Here is a 14,510-nt window from a genome sequence, read left to right as displayed (position 1 = left end):
TTTGTCACGTTTTTTTCACAGTATTAATAAATACACGTGCTTATGACTTAGAAGAATATTAAATAGTTTCCTCTACGTGTATTGCATGATTCTAGAAACCGGAAGTTGTTTCAAAGTGTCAATTTCTCAATACTTCTTCCTCTTTTGGAATAGACGAATAATGTTTAAATAACAATATATTGCAACTCCAATCAACATTTATTCACATTAAGAAATTTAAACGCATAAATTTTTAAGTCTAGTCTTAGAAAGTTTTAGTTTTGAATAATTGTTTTTGTGTGCGATCAAATTTTGTTACATAGATGAAATATTTTACATGTATATATTTTCATACGTAACTTATTTCCATGTATGCAATTAGAACATAGAATGATTTGCAGGTCTTGTGTATACTCCCTATCAGATAGAAAAGACTTTAATACTGCAAGGAAACACGTGTATTAGCACTTGCGTAGTAGCATTTGCGTGAGGCGCCCTAAGGCCCCGCCTCCCATTCTAATATAGTCTCCTCGTCTGTCATGTTACTTATTCATAGAAGTCTGTTGCAGAACAAATCACGTGTATCGAAGGGCAAGGAGGACGTACAAAAGAGGGGCAGAGCAGTATAAAGATTCTTTTCATTATAAAAGGAAATCAAGCGTGAAAGGATGTGAAAAAATATATGTCACCCCAAAAATTATTTCAAGCAAGTACAATAGACTGTAAAATTAAAAATATACAAAATAGGTTGCATGAAAGAATTACAAGAACTACTATAAAAAAAAGAAAAATCCCTTGAAACATTAACATTTAGTTTGTAATAATTAAATATTTAACTGTAATTGTTAAAGCTATGTCTGAAATAGATCTGATATTTTCGAGACAGAAAAATAAAATTGCGATTACGTAGATTACATTGTGTAGTAAGCGGACAGTGTAGTGTATACTTGTGTAATGTAATACCATATATATATATATATATACATACATATGTATACGTCCTATCATATAATCTAGACTCCTTGCTGGCACGGCAATAACAGTCACGAATTTTTTTATAATTCCGCATAGCATGCTTGAATGATCTTTAACGATATCTGCAAGCAGTCTTAAATTTGATGTGTTACTATGTAGATCACAAAATCAATGTGAGTTTAATCAAAGTTAAAATGTACCGGAGGTTTCCATTCCGGAGGTAGTATTTCTGAAAATGATGAAAATAATTTCTGAAAATAATAAAGAAATGCTAACTAACATTTGGAAACTAAAATACGTAATAGGCAAAATTGATATGTATTGATATTTTGAAACACAGATATTCTTAGGATTATCTTCTTAATATATTTCTATTAAAAAGTGATTATTATATGTATATATATCGATGTCTCCGTATACTCCGCATCGATTACGTGTACCACCGCTACAAATAGTCATGATTTTACATGCATATGTAATTAATTAAGTAATATTTGCATATATAATTACTTATTATTTCACATATAATTGAACGTATACGTTTCTAACGATTTAACTATATTTATTGTCTTTACTATACTTATTTATAAATAGTATTCAAAAAACAAATTTTTATAAAAAATCTTGGAGCACCTGCTCTATGTCGTACACATACACGGTTCGTGAATATATAATGACCACGTTCCGTTTGAGACTGTGTATATAAGTACATACACTATCGGTCAAAAGTTTCTGCATGTGTAAAGGACAATTAGAATTTTAGAATTTGCATTTCATTCGCATTTAACAATTTCAGTATGTGCAAAGATATTAATATCACGTATTATTTGTAACTCGCATATAGATTTAGAATAATAAGGTTTAGATAATGTAGGTTAGAAATTAGAGGTGTAGTATTAGAAATTAGGAATTATGTACATACATATGTATATAATATGGCGTTACAAGGTGTGTTATATGTTTGCATACACAAAAATGCATACATAATAATAATAATAAATGTATACACAAAATTGTATATAAAATAAAAGTGTCAATTGCAAGTAATGTGTGCAAAATTGAAGAATCCTTTATCAGTAACATATCTATTCAACTTTTGAGCGATAGTGTATATACACACGTATTCGTGTATACACGAAGAGTCAGGTTCGAAATACGAACAACATGAGGGGTTTCTCCACTACGATTAACTTCATAGGAGTGGGGGAAGAAGCACACGATCGCATCAAGCTCGCACCATGAGTTTTCGAACGACAACGGTAGGAGGCAGGTCTCTTGTACACCTCTCTCGTCTCTTACTAGTATTATTTTTATCGAGAAATTTTTCTTTTGCACAGTTACAAGAAATTTATACGTGAAAACAATTTTTGTGTTTCTACCGTGAAAAACTGATAAAAAGTAACGCGCGTGAGAGAAAGAACACTTATTATTGGAGTTCAAGACAGAAGATGATGATCTGGTTTAACATAGGTCGGTGACTTGAAAAATTTTCAGGCTAGCCGTCTATAAAGTAAGTCCTTTCAGATAAAGCGAATAATCTTCACTGGAACGTCTATGTGTAGAACATATACAGTGGAAAAATATACAGAGTGTGCATAATATCTATATAAAAATATATAAAATATATAAAACAAAGTATTGGTTATAATACTTGGTGGATGAAACAAATCTCTATTTAATCCGATTATGAATTTTTAAAATTCAATCTTACTCTTATTTTGTCAAAGAAGATTCTTAATGTTTTAAGGAAAATTGAACGGAAAATGATGCATACCTTTAACAACTTTTCCATAGTTTGTTTTCTGAAATATTATCCGACGTTGGAAATATACAGTTGGATAAAACATTAAACTCAGGAACTAGGTTCTACTTCTGTAGTTACATTCATAAAAACATGATATTGCATAGAAATCTGCAGTTTAGTGATTTCTATTCTATTGGTCTTTTTTGAGTTTATTTACATGTGATTACTCAAGACAAGTAATTGTTTTTTCTACATATATCTTAATATTTAAAATAATATTGTAGAAGAAATATTGAAAGAATTAGTTGTTGGTTTTCACGAGTTAGTACTCTTCTGATCTCTGAAATTCGTGCATTGTTTTAGCTACAATTGAATTGGTATCACAAAGAAGCATTTTACCCACTGAATATTTCTTTGAATGTACCCGTAAGGCAATAAACGAAAGACTTTATGCCAGTATTTTGAAATATTCTGCCCAACAGCAAAATTCTTCCAGTTTATACACAAGTAATAATTATTGAAATAAAATATTAGAAATATTATTCATCGTATTTATGTTTTCGATACTCATTAAATTTATTGCTAAATTCATTATTTATTTATTTTTTATTCTACTGGTATTAATTTTTTATGTTAAAATGATACATAGTATTGAAAAAGTTTAAGAAATATTGCGATATTTTCCCGTCGTTGTTGTAGTATTATTTTTGTTATCAAATTACACTTTCGGACGCAATCGATATAGGATCAGTGTCTCTACGTTATATCGTGCGATATGTTTTGGAAGTTTAGAATGTAGGTTGGTGGCTTTTAACAATTAATTAATATTTAGGGTGCAAACTGTAAATAATTTCGCAAAAGCATTTTGCAGAAGTATTGTGCAAAATGAAAGTAAGAAATATTTTGAAAGGTTTATGTACATAGTATATTTGTATAAAATGGAAAAATTAAAGAATCGGTTTCATTTTAACATTTTTAAAAACATTCATTTTAAATATTAAATGGTTATGAATGGTTATTGATAAATTATTCTGTAAATTATTAAAATACATTTTCTGCACTTTCATATTAAAAATCAATAGTAATATTTACATAAGTTTGAAGATCGAACTAATTACGATACTTATTGTAATTTAAATAATTATTGTATATGTAATTTGTTGGCTAATGTTCATTTTAGATTGTTCGGTTAATTCTTACTAGAAAATTTATTTTAAAAAGGTTGCATATACAGAGTGATTCTAGATGAAAAAATAAATCGAATGTATACATAGAATAAAATTTTTTTATTTGAGACTTCGTCTTCGAGAAAGTCTAGTTTGAAAATTTATTTAGTATATATGAATTTGTGTAATTACCAACCGGGTGGGAGTAATCAATCAGCAGGACATTTTACATACGAAAATAAGTGAAAAATGTACAATAAAATCTTTCCATTTAAATCTTCGTTTCCAAAAAAATTGAATTTGAACGATGTTTAATTAAGAATAGACCTGGAATTTTCAAATCTTGTTTTTTTAAAGATGAAGCCTCCTATGAACAAATTTTGTACTACATTCTTTACTTATTTTCGTACGTAGAATAACCTCTTGTCGATTATTCGTTCCTGCCCAATCCGCAATTACCCATATTGAAATATGTATATTTTACAAATTTCAAACTCGATTTTCGCAAAAACGAAGTTTATTTAAATGTTCTTTCTAAAAATTTTACATTAATTTATGTCCATGTTTCATGTACTAAGATAGTTAAGATAACATGTACCTATATAACATTAGTAAATTTATAATCATATATTTGTTTCGTTTCATCTTACAATTATATTTCAATCATTATGCTGATTTTACGTCCTTTTTTATGATTTCTCTGCCAATTTCCATGATTAATCAAGGATAGCGATGTTGGGTTATGCACGAATTGCGAGTGCTGTAATGTAACGAACGTTAAATATAGTTGAATATAGCAAATAAATGAAGCAAGGTTGACGGACGCGATACTGAAATACTCGGTTTATTAATAAATTCCTTCCAATGTTTTTAATGTACACACATACTTGGATATGCATCTAAATGTAAAAACTACAGTGACAGTATACTATCTAATCTTATACTTAACACATTGAATGCCACGGGGATCACCGGTGATTTACGCGCCAAGTAGAAATACATAATTTAGTAGAAATACATAATTTGAACAAATGTTAATAGTTATAAATCTGTTATCATTAACATCGCTACTACAATGGTGTGATGAAATTAATGCAGTATAAAACACATAAAAATAGTTTTATTTATACATGAAATATAATCTATTATGTGTGCATATTGCGATGTGTCGTATTGAAACACTCCAAACAAAGAAAGTGTGAACTAGCACGGTTTTCACAATATGTCACGACTTTTTTTACTACAGCTTTTTGTAGTTGTCCTCCTTAGCGTTTTTTATTTTTTTTCATAACATATTTTGCAAAATCGTCGCACAGTTCTAGCCTTTCCCGACATTGCCTTTAATCCATGACGTGGTTTTCTTAGCAAGCTTTCATATGGAGAAATGGAAACCTCAATTTCGTTATCATGATATTTTGTTCACGATATTTCCGTGTTTTGCCTTAATGAGCAATAACCCTAAGGAACGTTTCGACTTGAAAAATGTCTGATGGCAATTAAGGGCCTTGACAGTAAAGTAAAAGATACTAAAGTAAGGTCCGAATAAGTATGACCGAAGGATGGATTATGGTTTGGAACAATTATTTAGCAACGCGAAAAAACAATATGAGATAATTGATAAACGAAAAAAATAAGTGATCGCACGAAATCGCACTTTAGCGCCATGGGGGTCACCGGTGACCTCAGTGAGATAAATCCATTGTAACATATTTCTTATAGGTAATATTTGAACATTGTATGTATCGTATATTAAAAAATTCATCGTGACGCCACGGGCAATCCCTGAAAAACTAGCGTGGCATTCAACGTGTTAAACATTAATTTCTTTACTCAATTATTTCATATCCATCGGTTATTATAATAAATGAACGAAATGTTTATACAATTGTTTTTTGTGATTAATATATATTAATTAATATAATATGTTTATGAGTCGTAAACGATAATTCTAGTTTCAAACAAATATTTAATAGAAATTATAAAAATCTAAAAATTTATGAAGTGATAGTTGGATAAATTATAAATAAATTATTATATAAAAATATTAGAATAATTACATTAAATAAGTCGTTCGTTTTATTCTTGTTATCATATTTGTATTTTCTGTTGTTATTATCTAATTTCCAAGCAATGGAGTAAGTATTTACAGAAAATTCTATTAAGCTGATAGAAAAGCTATTATTTACTTTGCATTCAGGTAATGATATACAGAATGCTACGAAACAGACGCCTAAGATTTTGTGAATTTATAGCAAAATTAATCTAGAAAATATATCAGTGATTAATTATCGATAGGTAATTGTTTATCTTTATTTAATACATACAGATATGAAAAGAGTTGCAATACATAAAGGATAATCTAATATCAGGTTGTTTCATAATAAATACTATTTTCGGTAATACTTATTTTACGGCATTAATAGCGTAATTTGTTTTAGTTAGAATACAAATTTTTATTTATAGTAAGAATCATCTGTATCCATACATTTATTATTTCGGAGCAGTTCAGCTAAGTATGTATTCAAAAGGAAAAATGATCTGGAAACTGTATATTGTACTTAGAAAAAAGTAAAAAATATATATATAGTTGCTTTGCAAATATTATCAAATCAATGAAGGTAGTAATGGATCTTGGTGCTTTAGAATTGATAAAATCGATGCTTTTTAAGCAAAACAATATACAAATAATTTGTTTATTAGAAAAGTGGCATGTTTATTATGCAACAAGCTACTACATATATCCATTCAACTCATAACTTACTTTACCATATAACCATGAAACGTTCGTAACAGTACTACAAATTCTCCAAAATTGTAACCAAGATACATGAACACCAGCCATGCCAGGGGGGGAAATACATTGTGAAATAAATTTACCGTAAGTCATAAAAGTGCGTGCTTATGGTGTTCATGCGGTTATGGTCTTATATACCAGCCTATACCTTAGTACGTTCGCACGTGAACGGAACGTTATACACGTTGTTCAATCGATCTCTTACCATCCACGTCCGATAAACTCTACTTTTCACCGTCGCGACATTTGCAAATAGACAGGTCAACGTCCTGACGTATAATTGAGAGAATGTCTTCTTTAATAATTAGCGGGCAATCCACAGCCAATGTAGATTGGAAAAAACGTGCATTTGTAACGCTTCGTTGACGACTTTTATTCTAACCAGACTAATTTACCGCGATACACGATGCGCGTGGTATCGTTGTATAAATGGCTGTATACAAGGTCCGACCAAATAACAAGTAACAACAGGAACGATGTGATTCCTTATGTAAAAATAAGAAAAAACAATAGAATAAAATTCTTTTAATTTTCGGTGTAGTTTTCGAAAGAATCACGTTTAAAAATTTATCAAGTATACTTGAACATGGTTAATTCCGGATTGGACAGGATTAATAATAAATCGAAAATAAATCGAAAATATAGAATAAGATTTTCCCGTTTAAGGCTTCATTTTCAAGAAAATGTAGTTTGAGCATGTTTCGCTAAGAATAGGCCTAGTACATGTGTACGATAAATTTTCAAATTTGTTTTTATTTGAAATAAAGCGTCCCGAGAAAAAATTTTATTCTATGTTGAAAATGACAACGTGAGTTCGTGCTCGCCATGCATATGCAGGTACGTTAGTTATAAGAAATAGTAACTAGAAGATAATCCTAGTTACAATCGATAGATTTAATCGATAGGCTTAAGATGCTTTTTTGTTTTTATCCCTAGTTTTTGTAAGCGCATGCAATAAAGGTTTCTTTTTGGCTCAGAACGGTGTGATAGATTTATCCATTCAATAAAATAATAACTATTCTGATCCTACCTCTGAGTATAGATATAACAACATTCTACATTTTCGATTTGTTTTTGTACGTAATATGACTTCCTGTCGATTATTTAGTTTTGTTCGGTACGGAATTAGCCATGTTCAAGTATACTTGATTTTCTCGAAAACTAAACTGAAAATTAACAAATTTTATTCTTTTGTTTTTATTTTTATACAAAGAATTACATTGTGTCCGCTTTTACATGTTATTCTACCGGACCTTGTATATGTATATTACCGTTTATAAGAATACTGAATCCCTCTCTAGGTCGGTTAAGTTACTTGAATTTACATGACTCGGGTTTATGAATGTCTTGTTTATACAAGTTAGTTGAAGTCGTTTGAATTTAAGTAACCTGACTGCAAGCGGGCACATAACGAAAATGGATATCTAAAGTGGTGCATACTTAACGTCGAAGAAACTTTAGGAAAACAATATCGACAAGCATGAAATTGAAAATAACATTGTATTATTTAACAACTACTGTTTCTTTTAAATCAAAAAATAATTTCATTTCACTCGAAATTAACTTCTGGCATCTATATTCAATTAGGTGTTACAATTCTTATTCTAGATATTTAAAAGCTGTTCAAATAATATTATATCCTAAATATAAATATTTATCATAATCAGTAGGGCATAAATGCATATAGTGGTGGCGATAACTAACAATCAGATGTAATATAAAACAAGTAGGTAATATAAAAATTACCATCCCGAAAAAATTGATTATAACACTAAATTCTTTTAAAAATGTAACAATATAAATTAACCTAAAATCAAGAAGCCTTAGTCACGTGTACACAATGAAATCTTTTCTTTGTGTAGTTAAACGTGTTACCTCTGAGAATTTGTACCATCTTATACTAAAGCATATACGATTCATTTTTATATGAGAGGTACCATGAAGCATCGTCGGGTTATAAAAATCTTAAACGATTTTAAACTAATTTTTCTTGCATAAACTCGAAATAAAATTTGAATTTAAGTAATTCCATTAAACTTAAAAACGGAACTTTAATATATTTAAATTTCAATATCGATATACAGTGACGAGCAAATTTGATTTTATGTAAAAGACGATACTATGACTAATTTTTCAAGTGATCGGTAAAGATTAGGTAACAGTAACTACAAGTTACGTCTAATTAACGAAATGTAATAGTTCATTTTCATTAACATTAATAATGTACAGAATATTTTATAATAATTGTGTTTTGAAACAATGTTTACAGTTTTGCACGTTTCGTCAGAAACGTTTATGATAGCACGTAAATGTCAGGGAAACGAAACTGTCAATAAGCACTGATTGTCCACTGTTTCGCAGTCAACTGTTCCACACCATTGTTAGATTACTTTTCAGTTTGATGTGCTTAATCCAAGATGAAGCCACTTAGTGAAGATAAAAAGAACAGTATTATTTGTTTGTGTGATAATGATTTGTCGTTGCGGCAAATTGCAGAGAAATGTGGTGTCAGTCATACGATAGTTGCAAGAATAAGAAAAAAGTATGTTAGTGCACCAATTTCTTCACAAAACGATAGACCGCGACTTATTTCGGATAGAGCAGTACGTGAAATTGCACACTGTATTCGGTCGGATAGTTACAAAACACCAAAAATTGCTGCTCAGGAAATCGAAATAAGTGCTAGCGAATGGACCATTCGTCGCTCTTTAAAGAGAATTGGTTTACGAGCGAAGGAAAAAGAAAGTAAACCATCTCTTTCAAACAAAAATATTAAATTACGAAAACAATTTGTGGACACCTACAAAGAATGGACGGCCGAAGATTGGAAAAGAGTTATATGGAGTGACGAAACAAAAATTAACAGATTCGAATCTGACAGAAGGTCCTGGTATTGGACTTTATCCGAGAATAATGATCAACCAGGTGGTATAAAACAAACTATGAAGTTTGGAGGTGGCTCAATCATGTGTTGGGGTTGCTTTACTCACAGAGGTGTTGGCCCCTTAGTTCGAATTGAAGGTATAATACGAAAAGAGCATTATTTGACCATTCTACAAAGTAATTTACCTTCTGTAGTTAATTCTATTGGATATAATGAACGTGAAGTAGTATTTCAACAAGGCGGGGATCCTAAGCATACTGCAAAAATAGTTAACACCTGGCTAGAAAATCAAAATTTTTCTGTGATGAAGTGACCAGCATGAATCCGATCGAAAATTTGTGGTCCACCGTGAAAAAAAGGCTGGAAAAATATAATAATCCACCTTCGGGTGTTCATGAATTATGGGAAAAATTTAATTGACAGTATGCCTCGTAGATTAAAAGCATTAAAAAAAAGTAAAGAAAAGTGGACGAAATACTAGGTTGAAACCTTAATTCAACGAGTATAATTAAAGTGCAAAACTGTAAACATGGTTTGAGATGTCCATTTTTGTAAAATGTTCTGTACATTATTAATGTTAATGAAAATGAACTATTACATTTCGTTAATCAGACGCAGCTTGTAGTTACCGTTATCTAATCTTTACCGTTCACTTGAAAAATTAGTCGTATTATCGCCTTTTATATAAAATCAGCGGAGTGTGTTTACACTTTTGCTCGTCACTGTATAAACCATATAATGTCCGATTCTTTTATTCACAATATTTTAATTAAATGGTCAAAAATAGACACATATCTGAGTATCTTTGAACAGCAGTTGGATTCCTAAATCTGTACTTTCATTAGTTCTTTCGAGGCAGAGAATTGTATCAAGTTTGTTGATTCAGAAGTGTGAACACTGCAATTCGCGACTTTATTCCTTCAAGGTTACCGTTTTCAAGTTCATCAGTTTCTTCAGCAAGAATACATACCTTTTTATACGCTCATGAATGCAAATTTTTATTTTTTTATAAGAAATTATTAAAATTATTAATAATAGTGTTTGTAATATCTTGTCTAAAAATAATTAATTTAAAAGATATTTGAATTAGAAGTTTGTACTTATTACGTATGTAAAATGAGAAATGACGTAGAGCTTTTCTTATATTTATGTTTTTCTTGCATTTCATAGGATAAATTTAGCAAAATTAAAATATAATTTAACTTATAAAGTTAAAATAAACGGAGCAAAAATACAAGCAATTATTTTCAAACACAGATATCTGCATTTATATTTTTTATAAAGAAGGAAAAAATTACAATGTTTGTCGTCTTGAACTAATTAATTTAGTTCTGACAGAATTTTTTGTACTGACCGGAGTAACTATAATATTAACAAATTCATGAAAAGATAAATAAAACGCAGTGCATGCGAGGTTCTTCTGTACGTTTTTTAATTAGTATTCGATCAGCTGCGGTATTTGCTGCTGTCGCGTCGCTATTATTTAGCACTGCTGCAATCGATGCAGCTGTTACCATCCACGTTACTGTGCTTCCATTTATGCGGCAATTATTGCATTCCGTAATAATACTATTACTGAATAAGTACTGTTTTTGTAGGTGTTGTACGTTTTATTTAACTTAGTAGTTTTATGGAGATTTTTAAGGACGGCGTTGTTCACTGTGTGGGAAAATTTTTTATTTTCTATTAGGTGTTACTGATACATAGCTGTATTAGTATTCCTATAGTTGTATATGTTTTATTGACTCGATTATGAAAAATTTTGGAGCGATTAATGGAAATGTTCTAACACTTCTAGAAAATCGTGACACGTCGTATTTGAGATTAAACACTAAAGTACGGATGTTCCTGCAAATACATCTTGTAGAAAATAGATAATATGTATAGTGGAACTTAAAAATCTTGATTATTTTACACATTTTGCATATTTTGTGTATTTTATATGTATTTTTTAAAAATATATATAAAAGAACATATTTTGTATCCATTTATCGCATTTATTTTCCTAACAAATTCACCAAGTGTGAGAACATACGTAAATATTATATATATTATCGAATAATTGCACTTTCATGTGTAAATATGAAATACATATAGCTGTTTCAAACGATATTTAATTTGAATAATATTAAGTAAATAATGCGTGAAAATAATAATTGGAAGGTCTTTATTATATCTTTCAATTTTTTTTTCATATCAATATCTCAATTAGTTTAAAAAATACAACAATTTGTAGAAAAATATTCTTATATTTTCTGAAAATAACTCCGATATCAAGTTATTATATTATATATTCATAATAAAAATATACTATAGTTAATGTTTTAATAATGATACTACTATGCTGTATTTCTTCTGTTTGATTTTTCTTTTCGGGTTCAATGGCCTTAAAAAAGGAACTTAGTTGGCTCAGTTTACAGCAAATAGAACTCTTAACCTAATTCGCAATTAAAAACTAACGACTAAACTAAGACTAAAACTATCGTCTATTGTTTTGCTGTCCCGTTGCAGCTGTTTTCTCTTGCTCCTCTCTATACTACTGTACTATAGTTGTTCTAGCATTTTAAAACATTCTATATTTTACTATTAATCACTTCTTGCAATTGTTATAAGCATTAATATTGCATTGTATTGGATATTGTCCCTAGCCAAAAAAATCACATACTTGAAAGATAAAACAGCAAGATGTACATATGGCAAAAGGAATTCCTAACATACTGCTATTTCCAATTTTTAAAGTTGATCATCAGTGAAAAGATATTGTATTTCCATATATATGAAGAACTTTGGAAGAACTCTGTCTCTATATTTATAAACACTATAATTCATTCAAGCGTTTGAATTCAAACAACTTTACCAGTGTGAACCTGGTATTTACGTGTTTTGAAATATTCCTACAAGTTTCTATGATGATTCTCATTAGTTAAGTCACTCGAGTTCAGGTTGCTTGTGTTCGAGTACTTAATACTACTTAATATTAATTGCGTAATTAATACTAATACTACCTTGCTAATACGAACTTATTATTATCTTGCTTGACTTGAAATACGATCTCGAATGAAGCTAAAGTTCTTTCAAATACATATGCCTTGACTTGAAAGGAATAACGGTTGCTATACATCGTGGACCTAAGTTTATGGCGCAAGCGAAGCCAAAGAAGACACTATGACTCAAAATAAGACGAAAATTAAGGATAATAAAATTACGTTGTAGGTCTAATATTTTAAAAGATCGAGTTTGAAAATTCAAATTAAATTTTAAAATTTATCGATTATACGTGTATTGGGATAATTCTTGACTTACCTAAAAAAATTCGAATCAATGTATTCAACTTATTATGTCATGTAGAGATCTCCTATCAATTGTTCACTCCTGTCAAATTAAGAACTAGTCTCAAAGTAGAGAAATTTCCAAATTCTCTGAAGTAAAGGCTCTTGCTCAATTTTGTTATTCTCACTTTTACCTTATTTCGAATCATAGACTTTCCCTGACTTTACTTATATCATAAATCTAGCGTCACAATGCATAACATACTGTTATTTCTTGTTTAATTAGTTTTATGTTTGATCTGTACAAACACAAACTTCAGGTCAAGTGACTTGGATTCGACTAACTTAACTAATACAAACGAGACATGATGTACTTGATTCATTTTCAATGCCAATACGTATACCATATATGCATGTAGAATGTACACGTGCACCATTTTGCACGCACGTTAAGAGCATTGGTATCGATTCTCGAAACGCTGGTTCACTGGCTAGAAAGAGAAACATGCAACGTGCCGCTATTATTAGACACTGCAGACGGCGAGATTCAGGACTTCTTTCCCCCCCCCCCCCCCATTCATCTAACCGCGGAAGAAAACTGACGTAGATCCTCTTTCGAGAGAGGCACGTCCAGCTAACGTATCTACCTGTTTCTTGTTGCTGCGTAGTCTGGTTTCAGTTATGGACCACGGAGCAATGCAGACTTGCAGACGCGCTCTACCAGACTCGTTATACCTTCATTCCGCGGCATTATATTACCCCTTCCATCCACAGCATTTCTTTCTACGAATTTACCTACAATTAAAGTTTCCGGAGCGTAATCCAACATCTGTCACCGCGCGTGAAAGCAAACGGGGCTTAATTAGCGCGACCGTGTATACACGATGCATGAAGTAGAAAACGACTCGTCGAATAATGAAATAAGTAAGATCGCTTCATTAACATTTACGAAAAAGATTTAAGAAGATAAGTAATTACGGAGGTCATTATAGATAAGTCATTGGTTTATTTTACAACACTTCTGTGTATTCCTTTGAAACAGGATTAGATAATTTTTTTTCATAAAGATAAGAAATAGCAATATGAATAAATGAGTCGTTTCAATTAAGTTATTATTTTCCTTTTACAGATAACATAAAATAACGTTATTGTGTGTCAAGATCAGATTATTCATATTTTTAAATAATTTTTCATTTTAGTTAACTCTCTTAGATGAAATATGAAATGTTTTTAATTTTAATTACTTTTCAACGTAATGATATCCGTTCAGTATTGTTTTAATTTTAATTATCCTTGAATAATAAATGTCTGAGATGATATACATAAGACGTTGTGAGAAAATCAGTGTTTGTAACGCAATTAACAATGTTCATAAGATACAATTAGAAATTATATCAAATATTATTTTAGGAAATATATGTTCGAAAGCAAAATTTCAAATAAGATAAAAACTTATTACATATGATAGAAAATAATAAAATAATTCTCAGAAAAATCATTTATCCATTCAAATAAACCAACGCATAATTATTTCAAAATAACATCTAATCAAATGGGATAATATATCATTTAAATAACCATTTTTAAATCATTTTCATCGAATCATTCTTAAAAAATCATTTTTCGAATATTCTGTTTGAATAATGCTTTAGTCTGGTTTGAAATAGTAAGTACATAGGCAATTCTCATTGCGTGTAAC

General features: G+C 30.0%; 1 protein-coding gene across 5 annotated transcripts in view; it reads left to right on the top strand.

Annotated features, from left to right (window-relative positions):
* The first annotated feature begins 2,201 nt into the window (after positions 1-2,201).
* LOC117240889 overlaps positions 2,202-14,510 on the top strand; it is a 107,964-nt gene continuing 95,655 nt past the window's right edge. For all 5 annotated transcript variants that reach the window (XM_033506907.1, XM_033506902.1, XM_033506906.1 and 2 more), the window contains exon 1: positions 2,202-2,464. The gene's annotated coding sequence lies outside the window, so the exon portion shown is untranslated. The remainder of the gene's footprint in view (positions 2,465-14,510) is intronic.

This window comes from Bombus vosnesenskii, unplaced genomic scaffold (genome assembly GCF_011952255.1).
Source record: "Bombus vosnesenskii isolate JDL3184/JDL3185 unplaced genomic scaffold, Bvos_JDL3184-5_v1.1 scf7180000015060, whole genome shotgun sequence".
Lineage (NCBI taxonomy): Eukaryota > Metazoa > Arthropoda > Insecta > Hymenoptera > Apidae > Bombus > Bombus vosnesenskii.
This window is presented reverse-complemented; position numbering and strand designations above follow the sequence as displayed.